This window comes from Balaenoptera physalus, assembly GCF_965194825.1.
Source record: "Balaenoptera physalus genome assembly, chromosome: 7".
In the NCBI taxonomy this organism is placed as follows: Eukaryota; Metazoa; Chordata; class Mammalia; order Artiodactyla; family Balaenopteridae; genus Balaenoptera; species Balaenoptera physalus.
In genome coordinates this window covers 93881878-93895719 of record NC_138886.1, presented here as the reverse complement: position 1 = coordinate 93895719, position 13842 = coordinate 93881878, and the positions used below count along the sequence as shown (strand labels likewise).

Genomic DNA, 13842 nt, shown 5'->3' with positions numbered 1-13842 from the left:
ATTTATTGAAGTCTCATGATATTTCTAGCCGTGACCATTTTCCAGGCAGTGTTTTTATAAAATACACGTGATTTTATTCTCATATTAAAAATGTGGATATTGAGGGCTTCCCTGGTGGCGCAGTGGTTAAGAATCCGCTTGCCAATGCAGGGGACACGGGTTCGAGCCCTGGTCTGGGAAGATCTCACATGCTGCGGAGCAGCTAAGCCTGCAAGCTACAACTACTGAAGCCCGCGCCTAGATCCCGTGCTCTGCAACAAGAGAAGTCACCGCAGTGAGAAGCCTGCGCACCGCAAGAAAGAGTAGCTCCCGCTTGCCGCAGCTAGAGAAAACCCACGAGCCCAAGGCAACCAAAAATAAAATAAATAAACATAAATAAATTTTTTAAAAAATGTGGATACTGAGATTTAGAGAGCTCTGGTGAGGAGCAGAGCTCCAACGCCTTCCTTGTCTCCTATCCTGTTGGGCTCTGTACCCTCTCCTTCCCTAGGTCCACAGAGCCTCAAGTCTATTGAAACTGATTTGGTCCTCTCTCCTCAATGTCAACCTGCCTGTTTTCTTTGTTACTTCTTTGCTCTAATACACTACCCAGATCGTGGCTTGGAGGATTTGTATGCAGGGTTATTTACCATACACAAGTAGGAAACCCCTCCCCGTGTGTTCTTCGGTCTCTGGCCATGGCGTTGGCAGTAGTCTGGGCTCACTCTCACTTATCACTGAGCCTCTGATTGGAGTCCTGGCGGCCGAGGCACTGTCACTCATGACAGCACAGCCTTTCTCCTTCGATACTTTCATAATCTGAAAATGAAATGCACATCTTTCACTGGTAGATTAGAAATAGAATTTTCTTCTCTACTTTTCATTTGCAGACTAGGTTTTAAAGCCTCAAGTGACTGTGTGAACTTTATCTTGTCTCTGCCAGCTGTCTGCATCAGCAGCATGGGGTGACTTTGGTTGCCAGACCTTTCTCATGCTATCCACCCCTTAAATGGCTTCAACCCAGGGTCCCAGGAGTGTGTTGGTTTCCTGAGGAACAAAATCCTATCTTCCAATAGAACGCTTACTTCCAGCTACTCACTGGCACATACAGAGTCATACAGGGTTTGTAAACCTAGCTTTTTTTCTTACTACTTGGAGATTAATCCTATAATGCCCTCATTCTTCCAGAACAATAGTTCTCCACATGAGAATTAAACAATTGCTTCTTTAAGCCACATTGAGCCACATCTGGCAGGAAATGTTGTACTGAAAATTGGAAGATCTAACTGGTGGCTGGATTTGACATCGCTGAGTCTTTTGTAATATTCTCTGCTTCATTTTGCTGAGAAATGAAAGTTTGCATTAGGTGGTCTGGAGCTGTGAAACACAAATGTGGACATATGGAAAAAATTCTCAAAGCTCTTTTTATTTTTCTTGAAGTGACAATATTGCCTTATGTTTAAATCGATTGAGTAGAATAATATTACTTATTTAAAAGCCTACATATTTTCAGCTTTATAATATCAGGCATGCCTATGGAAAGAAGCCTTTCATCAGAGAGGGGAAATAGTGAGTATTTAGAATGACAATTGTAATTTTAGCAGTTTAACTGGGACTTTTTATTTTTTATTATTTGGTTAAAGGGCCAGATAGTAAATATTTAGGCTCTGTGGGCCTGCAACTACTGAACGCTGCCACTGCAGAGTGAAAGCAGCCTTGGACTGTACTTAATGAATGGGTGTGGCAGTGTTTCAATGAAACATTGTTTAGACAGGAACAAAGCAGATTTGGACCTCATGCCAGTTTGTTGACCCTTACCCTAGAAAAAACTCTGAGTTTCACATTCTTTTTTTATATCCCCATGACCCTCCTTTTTAAAATCATCTGCCATCTATACCGTGCAGTGCAATGTTAGGTTGCCAGATTTATATTTGTTGATTGTAAGTATGTCTCCCAAACTATATATTTATATGAAATTCAAATTTATCTGGGCATGGTGTATTTTACCTGGCAACCCTATCCCAGTGACCTTTTTCCCACATATTCCACCTTAATTTGGAGCTTGATGTCCTTCCCTAGATCAAAATCTTCTTTAGAAAATGTCTGAAGTTCTTAAAGATCAGCTGAGGGGGAATTTAGGGCCACACTGCCTTTCCTACAATTGCCTTTGTTGCATGTTAGGAACAATAATGAAGGAAAAGGAACAAAGTTTTTGTCTCAGGCTAAATACAAACACATCTGTACTTGTGCAAGAGAGGTTTGGTGGAGCCGTAATTTCCTTTCCATTCCCTGAACATCTGCCCTGATCACAGGTTTCCTATTGTTTCTAGGTAAGTGAATCCTGATGGAGTCAACATGGAGGACGATATTCAGAGAAGAGGGGTCTTAAAGGGATATGATACAGAAGAGAACCTACCTAGTACAGAGTAAATGCTTCAGTGCATACATGTTCATTATCATTCCCTAGTCCTTTAACATCCCAATTATTTCAATTCATTCAATATAAAATATTCAAAGAAAAATTCTGCCCATATACTCTGTACTTGCTTAATAAATAAGCATCATTAAAGTTAAAATTTAGAAGAATGAGACTATACAAGTCACAAGATCAAGGTATTATTTCAGTCATTCTAAATGATGTTGGTATTTGAGTTCAATTTACATTGCACGCTGGCTCTAAAAGGGGCAGAATTATTTTCCAGAAAATGTTGGCAAAGATCTGCTAGGCTGTGAGAAGTTGGTTCTCATGTACTCTGGGCTGTGAGAGAACACTGTGTCTTTTCCCATAAACACGAGGGAAGGTGAACAGGCTCTGGGGACTTCTGATGGGGAAGATAATGAAAGGTGCCTTCATACCTCAGCTGTTCAGCACCATTAACCTTCCCAGTAATTGAAACACACAAAAGGGGGTGGTAAGTGAGAGGCCTCCCTCTCGTCTATTACCTGGCAGGTACAATTACTTAAGCCTTCAAATAAAGGAACGACTTTAGGTTCCTTTTCAACCATTCTTTACAAAAAACTCAACCAAAGCTTTTTGTTTTTTAACTCTAATGTTATAATCATTTCTTTCTTTTGATTTGTGCCTGTGGATTAAAGCATACCCAGCTCAATAAGGTGGGCATTTGTTATTTAATTAATGTAACTAATAAAGTCCACCATGTAGAAAAGGTTACAGCAACAAAAAAAAGAGGTCTTAAAGGTTTACCATAGGAGACCAATTTACGATTCAAAGTGGTTTTAGACTGACAGGCAAAAATAAGATTTCATTTTCCACATGGAAATGAAAAATACAAATGCAAAATTTTAATCTAGTTCAAGCTGAGGAATAACATCATATTATAATTACAATACAAGGAAAATGAACCTAATCCTATAAATGTGTGTATGGACATGAAGGAAACTAGTTTTCATCAGTTATGTCAATGACATAACAATAGAGCAATGGAAGTGTGTGTGTGTGTGTGTGTGTGTGTGTGTGTGTGTGTGTAGGGAGTTGTTATTAACACTTCTCTATGCGAATTATATATGTACATATAAGAATGTATTTCTGTGATAAGACAAGAACATCTAGAAAAGCATTTTAAAAAGTAGTTATCTTTGCAAAAGCTAAAAGTTCCTATAATTAAAAAGCAAGTCATCCAGCTCATGTCACGTACTCACAGTATCATCCAGTGGCATTTATATCAAAACTTGCTATTATAAGTTAGATTCTATTTGCTTTTGAATCTACTTGAATTATGCAGCCATTATTTGAGCTAAATTACAAAAATGTTAAATGTTTCTATCATCTAAATCAAGATGAAACAAAGATATTTCAAAGTTTCTGATACAATATTTTTTTCTTTTTTAAAGGGGAAGAGGAGGAAATGAGGAGTCTTTTTTTTTTTAATTGATTGATTGATTGATTGATTGATTGCTATGTTGGGTCTTCGTTTCTGTGCACGGGCTTTCTCTAGTTGCGGCAAGCGGGGGCCACTCTTCATCGCGGTGCGCGGGCCTCTCACTATCGCGGCCTCTCTTGTTGCGGAGCACAGGCTCCAGACGCGCAGGCTCAGTAGTTGTGGCTCACGGGCCTAGTTGCTTGGCAGCATGTGGGATCTTCCCAGACCAGGGCTCGAACCCGTGTCCCCTGCATTAGCAGGCAGATTCTCAACCACTGCGCCACCAGGGAAGCCCTCTGATACAATTTTAAGTGAAAATGGTGAGAAAGTGAAGCTGCCAGATGGCAAATATTTAATTTCTGCTCAGTTTTCTTCCATCACAAATACCCTGTGCTGGGCAGAGACTGAGGTCTAAATGGTCCTCATTCTTCACGCTCCTGGATTCACCCTCTTTGACACATGGCTTTTCAGCTCCTTTTACTGAAGAGGCAGAATCTGTTCTCCTGACCCTTGATCCCGAGTTAGGTTATGAGATTTACTTCGGTCAATGGAATGCCAGCTGATGTGACACACGAAGATTAGAACAGACTTGTATTTTTCTGCTTCTTCTCTTAGTTCTGTGCCACCACAGTGAGAGGTGCCTGGGTTTGTTTGCTGCGCAGTGATACACAAGTCCAGTCATCTCAGATGGGGCCATTCTCCATCAGCGGACAACAGCCTCCCCAAGGCAGGTGCGCAGGAGACCAGAACACCTGCTGAGCCAAGGGTGTGGTCTTGAGACCCCTGAGCTCAGTAAAGTGGTGTCTGCCACTGAGGTTTCTGGTTGATTCACAGCATTATTATGGCAGTAAATAACGGATATTGCTGCTTATGTTTTTGAACTCCCATTTTTCAGTTACATTTCTATTTGGAATAGTGTGGTAAAGTAGATGTCAATGGATTCAATGCTTTTCTAGAGTTTCTGTATTCCTTTTTAAAAACAGCTTTGAGATATAATTCACCTACTGTACAATTCACCTACTTAAAGTGTCCAATTCAATTGTTTTTTTGTATATTCACAGAGTTGTGCATTCATCTCCACAATCTATTTTATCAATTTTATTGATAAAAAAAATTTTGGAAATTTTATCCATTTCCAAAAAAAGAAATCTTTCTTTTTCTAGCCTACAAGTCTCCCATCTCCCACAGCCCCAAGCAAACACTCATCTACTTTCTGTCTCTATAGGTTTGTCCTTTCTGACATTTCATATCAATGGGCTCATATAATATATGGTTCCTTATGACTAACTAATTTCACTCAGAGTATTTTCAAGATTCCTTTACATTGGAGTACTTCATTCATCAGTACTTCAGCCTAAAAAAATATCACTGGAATTATGGAATAAACTTAATCCTTAAGGGTGTATTTTTTAAATTATCCAGCACTATTACGAGTTCTCAGTCTTGTTTTCAATTTAAAAAGACTTTTAATGATAATCATTAAAATGCTTATGGCTGAATTTAGATTCAATTCTGTGCAATAAAATCAAATTGGTTATAACACAATAAAGGCCGTATATGGGAAGCCCATAGCTGATGTCGTAGTCTGCGCTTTTCCTCTAAGATCAGGAATAAGAGAAAGATGCCCACTCTCGCCACTTTTATTCAACGTAGTATTAGAAGTCCTAGTCAGAGTAATTAGGCAAAAAAAAAAAAAAAAAAAGAAATCAGCAGCACCCAGCTGGAAAGGAAGAAGTAAAATTGTCAATATTTGCAGATGACATGGTATTATATACAGAAAACTCTACAGACTCCACCAAAAAAACACTGTTAGAACTAATAAACAACTTTAGTACTGTTGCAGAATACAAAATCAATATACAAAAATTGGTTGCATTTCTATATGCTAGTAATAAAACAATACCACTTACAATTGCATCAAAAGAATAAAATACCTATGAATAAATTTAACCATGGAGGTGAAAGACCTGTACATTGAAAACTATAAGACACTGATGAAAGTAACTGAAGAAGACACAAATAAATGGAAAGATATTCTGTGGCTCATAGATTAGAAGAATTAATATTGTTAAACTGTCCATACTACCAGAAGCAATCTACAGATTCAATTCAATCCCTATCAAAATTCCAATGGCATTTTACACAGAAACAGAGCAAAAAAATCCTAAAATGTGTAAAGAACCACAAAACACCCTGAATAACCAAAGCAATCTTAAGAGAGAACAAAGTTGGAAGCATCATGCTTCCTGATTTTAAGTTATATTACAAAACTATGGTATGGTATTGGTATAAAAACAGGCACATGGATGAATGGAGCAGAATAGAGAGCTCAGAAATAAACGCACACATATATGGTCACTGAATTGATCACAAAAGAGCCAAGAATATACAATGGGGAAAGGACAGTCTGTTCAACAAATGGTGTTGGCAAAACTGGACAGCCACATGCAAAAGAATAAAACTAGACTACTACCTTACACCATACAAAAATTAACTCAAAATGGAATAAAGACTTGAATTTAAGACCTGAAATCATAAAACTCCTAGAAGAAAACATATACGGTAAGCTCCTGGACATTGGTCATGGCCATGATTTTTTGGATATGACACCAAAAGCAAAGGCAATAAAAGTAAAAATAAACAAGTGAGACTACATCAAACTAAAAAGCTTTTGTACAGTAAAGGAAACCATCAACAAAATGAAAAGGCAACCAATTGAATGGGAGAAATATTTGTAAATCATGTATCTGATAATGGGCTAATAGCTAATATATATAAAGATCTCGCACAACTCAATAGCCAACAAACAATCTAATTAAAAATGGGCAAAGGATCTGAATAGACATTTTTCCAAAGAACACATACAGTTGACCAACAGGTATAGGAAAAGATGCTCAACGTCACTAATCATCAGGGAAATGCAAATCGAAACCACAATGAGATATCACTTCACACCTGTTTGTATGATTAGCATCAAAAGATAAGAAATAACAAGTGTTGGCAAGGATGTGGAGAGAAGGAGACACTTGTGCACTCTTGGTGGGAATGTAAATTGGTACAGACAGTATGGAAAATAGCATGGAGTTTCCTCAAAAGATCAAAACTGGGACTACCATATGATCCAGCAATTTCACTTCTGTGTATTTGTACAAAGAAACACTAACTCCAAAAGATATATGCACACCCATGTTTATTACAGAATTATTTACAATAGTTAAGACATGGGAACAACTTCAGTGTTCATTGATGGGTGAATGGATAAAAAAATGTGATACACACACTGGAATACTATTGAGCCATTAAGAAAAAGGAAATTTTGCCATTTGTGACAACATGGAGGGACTTCGAGAGCATTATGCTAAGTGAAATAAGTTAGAGAAAGATAACCTATTGTCTCACTTATATGAATAATCTTAAAAAGAGAAAAAAGGAGCTCATAAATACAGAGAAGAGATAGTTGGTTGCCAGACTGGGGGGGGTGGGGATGGGGGAGGGAAGTAGGTGACATGAGTGAAGGGGGTTCAAAAGGTACAAATTTCCAGTTATAAAATAAATAAGCCACAGGGATGTAATGTATAGCATGGTGAATATAGTTATTAATACTGTATTGCATATTTACAAGTTGCTGCAAGTAAATCTTAAAAGTTCTCATCACAAGAAGAAAGAAAAAAATCTGTGACTGTGTATGATGATTGATGGTAACCAGACTTACTGTGATGTTCATTTTGCAATACACACAAATGTCAAATCATTGAATTGTACACCTGAAACTAATATAGTGTTCTATGTCAATTATACCTCAATAGAAAAATTCTTAGGTCAAGATCAGATGTTGATTTTAATTTTAAATTAGAAAAGGACTTTTAAGGATACACTCAACTCTGCCTCCCTCTTCCTACCCCAAAGAAGTAAAGAAAAATTGTGACCTTTTATGCCTTTCATAAAATTAGAAATTTTGTTTAAAGGGTATAATATATCTCAATTTTAAAAGTTTAAAAAAAGAAAAGAATTTTTTTTCCTGGACACTCATGTAGTTGATTCTGTGAATTTATCCTTCTTTGTGATATGATAGAAGGAAGTTCTAGAATCTCCCTTTTCTCTATATGTATGCACCTCAGCTGCTGCCATCAGTGGACATGTGTGCAAGATGATATTGGAGACTGTGGTGCTTAAATTGGGTAGAATGCTGGACAGCTGACTCTGCACTTCATTTTAACGTTAAGCCTCTCTGATTCTACTTGTGCCAGAATGTCAGGAAAAGTGTGTTGTTTATGCACAATCCTGTGAAATGTTTATTAAGCACTTTTGGAAATACCATGCAGTATTGCTTTTATACTTCAAGTTCTTAGTTGTGGTTTGTTCTATCTTAGATACCAGTGTTTGTTAGTCCCCAAAAGTCCTCCTGGGTTGAAATGGGCTGAATTGGAAAGAAATATTATAAGCAGATAAGGTAGGGGGTCTATGGAGAAAGAAAACCAGGCATGGCTTTCTGGACATAAGAGAACACCTATTAATTTAGTACAAGCCATTTTGTGATCTACGCCTGGCCAGGGTGCTTGCCCTTGAACAGGTCTCAGTAATTAAGGATCTTAAGGGAAAACAAGAATGCTGACTGTTATCAGGCAAGAGAAGTAGCAATAGTAATAATGTATCAATTGTAAAGACTTCCAGTTCTGTTTCCATGGTAAAGATTAGCCTGAAGCACTCAACCACCAGGTCAAACGGAACCTAAGGGATGATGGCGTTGACCTTTTCTGATCCTCCGGATTTCAATCATCTAAAGCCTGGGCTCTGCCTACCTCCCAAGTCCTTTCATGAATATACATGTACCCTTAGCTTAAAACTTCCCCAGTTTTGCTGTTTGGGGAGACACTGCTTTGGGAAAGATCCCTGGTGTTTTACTTACTTGCTAAGTAACAAATCCTTCCTTCTCTCACTCTTTGTCTTGGTTGTGTCTTTTGGCTCGACACCCACCAAGAGGCGAACCTAGTTTTTTGGGTAACAATATGAGGCTGACTATTCTCTAGCTGAGATTTATGTAATTAGATGCATAATCCTTTGGTTGTTAAAACCAGGGCTTCCAAGGGCTAGTTATAGGGAACATAGCTCATCAGAGATAACCTGCGAAGACACCGTGCAGTGTGTTTTTTATCACACATGTGACAATTCTTCTCCCTGCAGTCTGTCTCTCCATAATTGTTCTTCAGGATTTGCTGCCTGGGGGCTTATGGGAAAAATGACTCCTAATAGAAATACTATTACATTTTATTCACAGTATTCTTTCAGAGGATTTAATGATAAATCTGTTCCCATTACAAGAGTAAAGTTAAATGTATTCCCAGATTTACATAAAACACGCAGAAATAATTTACAGGGAGAAAACTGCTGAATAAAGAAGAAAAATGAATGGAGTCATGTTTTGATCTATGGAGAGCATTGAGAAAGGATTTCATTCGGGTGGGGTGAGTTGAACCTTCCTCTTCTCGGTAGGGAATCCTGAGTGCACAGACTGCTCCCAGGTGAGCAGGAAAACAGAAGACTTTGGTCAGGAAATGCCAAGGGTGTAGTTTCACTTAGAATATACTTTCCTAGGCAGCCTGTCTGCACTTACGCATATGAGGGTCCACACACTTCTGAACATCGGAAGTTGATTTCTTGTCTTTTATTTGTGACGTGTGCTGATTTCAAATTCTCTTTTGTGTTTGGTGTGAACTCTGCAGACACATACATATATGCGCGTGCGTGATTTGTGGGGTTTGAATCATCACTTATAGAAATGTGCAAGATTAGATCTACACATTTTCTTCACCTTTCCTTTGTTTTGATTTTTTAAAATTTAATTTAATTTTATATTGGAGTATAGCTGATTTACAATATTGTGTTAGTTTCAGTTGTACAGCAAAGTGATTCAGTTATACATATACATGTATCCATTCTTTTACAGATTCTTTTCCCATATAGATTATGACAGAATGTTGAGTAGAGTTCCCTGTGCTATACAGTAGGTCCTTGTTGATTATCTGTCATCTTTCTTATATAAAAGAGCAAAGGGCTGTGGAAACAGGCCACAGAATGCAGCGGACTGCCCCTGACCTGCAGGGATTTAGCTTGGAGGCCTTGGCGGTCCCGTTAGGCATCCTTTCTCCTCTAAGCCTGGAGCTCTAGCATCAGCCTACCTGATCCAGCGCCCTGTGGATGAGCATGGTGTTAAGTACTTGACATTCATTTTCTCCTGTAACCCTTGGATCAGTTCTCTGCTGGTAAGACTTCTATTATCTTATGAAACAGACAACGAAGCTGAGGATCACAGATGCTGAGCAGCTGCCGGGGGTCTCACGGGTGGGTACCAACTCCCAGGGCAGCTCTGGGGCTGGTACGTGGAATGCTCAGCCGTTTCCATCCCTTTGTGGGGGTTTCAGACCTGTAATTTCATAATGGCTCTATGACTGGCTATCATCACCATTCTGCAAACAAGAAAAGTGAAGCACAAAGCCACGAAGTCTCCAGCGAAAGAAGGCAGCTGGAAAGGGGTCAAACCAGGAGTCGCATCAGCTGTCTGCTAGCAAGTCCCTGCTTTGGGCCCTGCTTTGCCTGGTCTCTTCAAGCCTCCTCACCTGGGGCTGCCCTTGTCTTGGAAGATCATGTAATAGCCCCAGTGCTGTCCAGTGGTCAATGCTGTGCACTGCACAAGGACATCTGCCTGCAAATCTCAATCCCTCGTGTGCTGTTTCATCTCTGACTTGTGAAAATCCATCCTGAATGTCTGCTCAAGTAATTTACCAGCATTGTCCTTTTTGGTTTTAATTGACATCAATTATTGAGGCGCCTTCTAACCCATTTTAAATGGATTTCCCATGAACAACTGAATAGAGTTTTTACAGGTGACAACTTTTCTGTTTCAGAGACCTGAGGACCAGTGAGAAGGGGTTTCAGAGCTCAGCTGACCTGGTCCAAGTCTGGCTTGCTTTGTGACACATCCATTAAACTCTCTGAGATTAGTCTGTCTATCCATTAAATGGGCATAGTAACACTTACTTCAAAGGAATGCTGTGACCATTTATTTAGATTACACACACACACACACACACACACACACACACACACAGACTGTCTGTTGTATAGGCTTTAAAAAATATTAGACACTTAATGTAAATCATTAATTTATATTTGCTTTAAAAATTAGAAATACAATATTCAGGTTCTGGGACATGTATTAGGCACTAGGAAAATGTCTGACTAATAAATGAAGGTCACTCTACCGCTTGTGGCTTTTTTCAAGGTTCTAAATGCACCCTCCGAGCAAGCTTTGCTCAGTGTTTCCCAGGACTGCTGATTGATGGGGTGGGTGGGAAGAGTTCCTGATTCCCAGGGGCCCTGAGTAGGAGTGGAGAAAGCTGGAAAGTTGGGATCAGAATCTACATATTTGGGTCAAATTCTACTTGTAAATTCTGTGGCCTTGCCAAGCTATTTACATTTTCTATTCCTGTTTTTGTTTTTTACCCAGGTTGCAGAATAGAAATAATAAAAACAGCTTTTCTGCTTTGTTCTCAGGCATATAATGCCCTACTCAAGGTTAAAGTTACTTTCATATTCTGATCACTTTGGATGGTGCAAGAATGCCTGGACACTGTTCCTAAGTCTCAGCACATTTGTCATGAGTCTGGTCACAGTTTTAGGAGAGTATTGATCCTAGTGATGCCATGCTCATACCTCCTTCATTTACATCTGCTGGCAGCCTCTTTAGGAAGTAGAGGAGGCCATGTGACTTACCTCAAGGTCATGGATCTTGAAATCCTTCTTCCTCCATGGGCCATCAGGCCTCTATCTGTATACTCTGAAACAATTTATCTATTTATCTGCCTATCTATCTATCCATTTATTTATCTATCCATTTATTTATTTATTTAAGATGCCTTTTCTATTCCATCATTTTTCAATATGAACTTTTGGGTAATTGTATTAAAGAATTTGAATGGAAAGGAATACACATACAGTATATAGAAGTTGATTCAAAACTCTTCATTCTTCAATTAAGTGTATTCAATTTACCTACTTAACATAAGGTCACTTCCGTGATGATATTTGGAGTAAGATTCCTTCTCCCAGGATGCCAGTTTTTAGTTTTATATATCTGCTGACCACAATTCTCAAATCTCCAAGTAGGAATATACATAATAAAATGCTGACATTATAGTAGAAGTCGGGTCGGTGTTTTAATTAATTATTTTTTAATTTTAATTTTTTCCAGCTTTATTGAGATGTATTTTGACACATAACACTGTATATATAACCGTATATATTTCGAAATGATTACCATAATAAGGTTCTTTAGGTTTTTATTTTTAAATATGAATCATTAAATGAGTTGGGAAAACAAAAGCAGTCTTTTTTACAACAGTTCTCAGTACATGTAAATATTTTCTTCAAACTGGATTAGTTACTTGTCCTAAGTTCTTTTCAACCAAAAAAAAAAAAGCTCACATTTTTCCTAGCATCAGTGTTAATGCTCAAGCATCATCAGCGTGGTGAAGCTCGGTCTCAGACTGAAGTCCACTGAACTGCTCAGCTGTTCAGAGTGGGAAACCTGCCGGTGAAGGAGCTAGGACCGCGGATTCGGATTCGGAGCGAGTGCAGGTTGAAGACCTTCACCGACTTGACTCGCACTTCCTCCCGCCACCGCCAGGAGCGCCCGGGACGCGTGGAGCTCGCAGCGCGGCGGGAGTGGGTGGGGGTGGGGGTGGGGTGGGGGTGTGGCTGCAGGTTGGGGCTCCCGCCCCGCCGGCTGCGTGGGTTCGCCGAGCCCGGAGGAGGGAGCGCTAGCTACCCCGAGCGGGAGGGAGCTTGCAGACTCCGGCTCAGAGCAGCTGTCTGGACACCTTGGGTTTTGGGGTGGGGAGCCCCGGCGACTGTGAATATGGACTCCGCCGCGGGAGCCTGTCTCAGGATGCTCTTTCTTTTGTCTGCCCAGCCCTGGAGTACATTAGCAGCAGGGAATACTTGTGAGTACAGCAAATCTTTTAAAACTTATACTGACAACTGAGAATTCGTGTTTTTTAAAAAAATAATTGAATTTTACAAATGGAATCACTGGTCTGCTTCTGAAAATGAGGCATTTAAAAAACATTGCAAAGTCCCAACGCTTGGATAGGATGGTTTACAGTGTTTTTTCCACTTGTCAAGTCTGTAATACACAAAGCCTGTTTTGACTTGTCTGTGAGCTGAATTTTGTCTGTGTGCTGTTGTTTTGAATATTCATTGAGAAAGCTCAAATTCTAGTAAAACCTAAAATTAGCATGAGAATATTGAGGCGGAGAGAGACCAGAGAGAGAATAGCAGGAGATGAGGAGAGAAGAGCATGCCAGTACGTCATTTATTTCTTTTTACTATGAATACATTTTGCAGGATTTATGTCAGAAAGGAAATCGTTGGCCGACCTGGCTGGGTCCTGCATTAGCGTAGATGTTTGCAGTTGGCGCCCTGCGGAATCGGGTAACAAGAACTCGGGCGCTGCAGCGGCGGGCAGGCTCCGCAGCAGAGCCCAGGCGGCAAACCTGGTTAGTCCGTAGAATTACGAGAAGGATAGACCCCTCAGAATTAGAAGGCTTTTGCTTAAAGGAAAAACATAACCTGCCATTCAGGTTCATTTGCAAGTGCACATGCTTGTATATTGTGATGTGCTGTGTTTCTCATTTTGTTGGTTCAGTGAAGATGTATTAACCTCTCAGTTCTGGACTGGCAATGTGAGTCTGATCTAAAGATGCTGGCCAAATTGATTCAGCCGACCTCAAGGCATTTTAATCTGGAAATCGGAAAAAGTTTTCGAAGTGTTATTCAGATTGATATTTCCATCATAGCGCTTTTCTTTCCTTGAGGGATTGGAAGAAAGCCCCCTTAGTCCTACATCCACACCCCATCCCCCTCAAGAATTTTTTTTAAATCAGGTTGTAGGGAGTAAGGCAAGCAATTATGCATTTCAAGAAAG

The 13842-nt window shown here is 39.5% G+C and overlaps 1 protein-coding gene across 10 annotated transcripts in view; it reads left to right on the top strand.

Moving 5' to 3' along the window:
• The window catches only part of LOC309664476 (contactin-associated protein-like 2), a 115540-nt gene that overhangs the window by 40724 nt on the left and 60974 nt on the right, over positions 1-13842 (top strand). For 2 of the 10 annotated variants that reach the window (XR_014265798.1, XR_014265799.1), the window contains one exon: positions 151-977. The exons of 4 other annotated variants lie outside the window; for them this stretch is intronic. The gene's annotated coding sequence lies outside the window, so the exon portion shown is untranslated. Of the gene's footprint in view, positions 1-150; positions 978-2309; positions 2787-10762; positions 10857-12713; positions 12860-13391; positions 13415-13842 lie in introns of those variants that run through there. 4 more of the 10 variants (XR_014265796.1, XR_014265797.1, XR_014265791.1 and 1 more) reach the window with 4 other exon arrangements.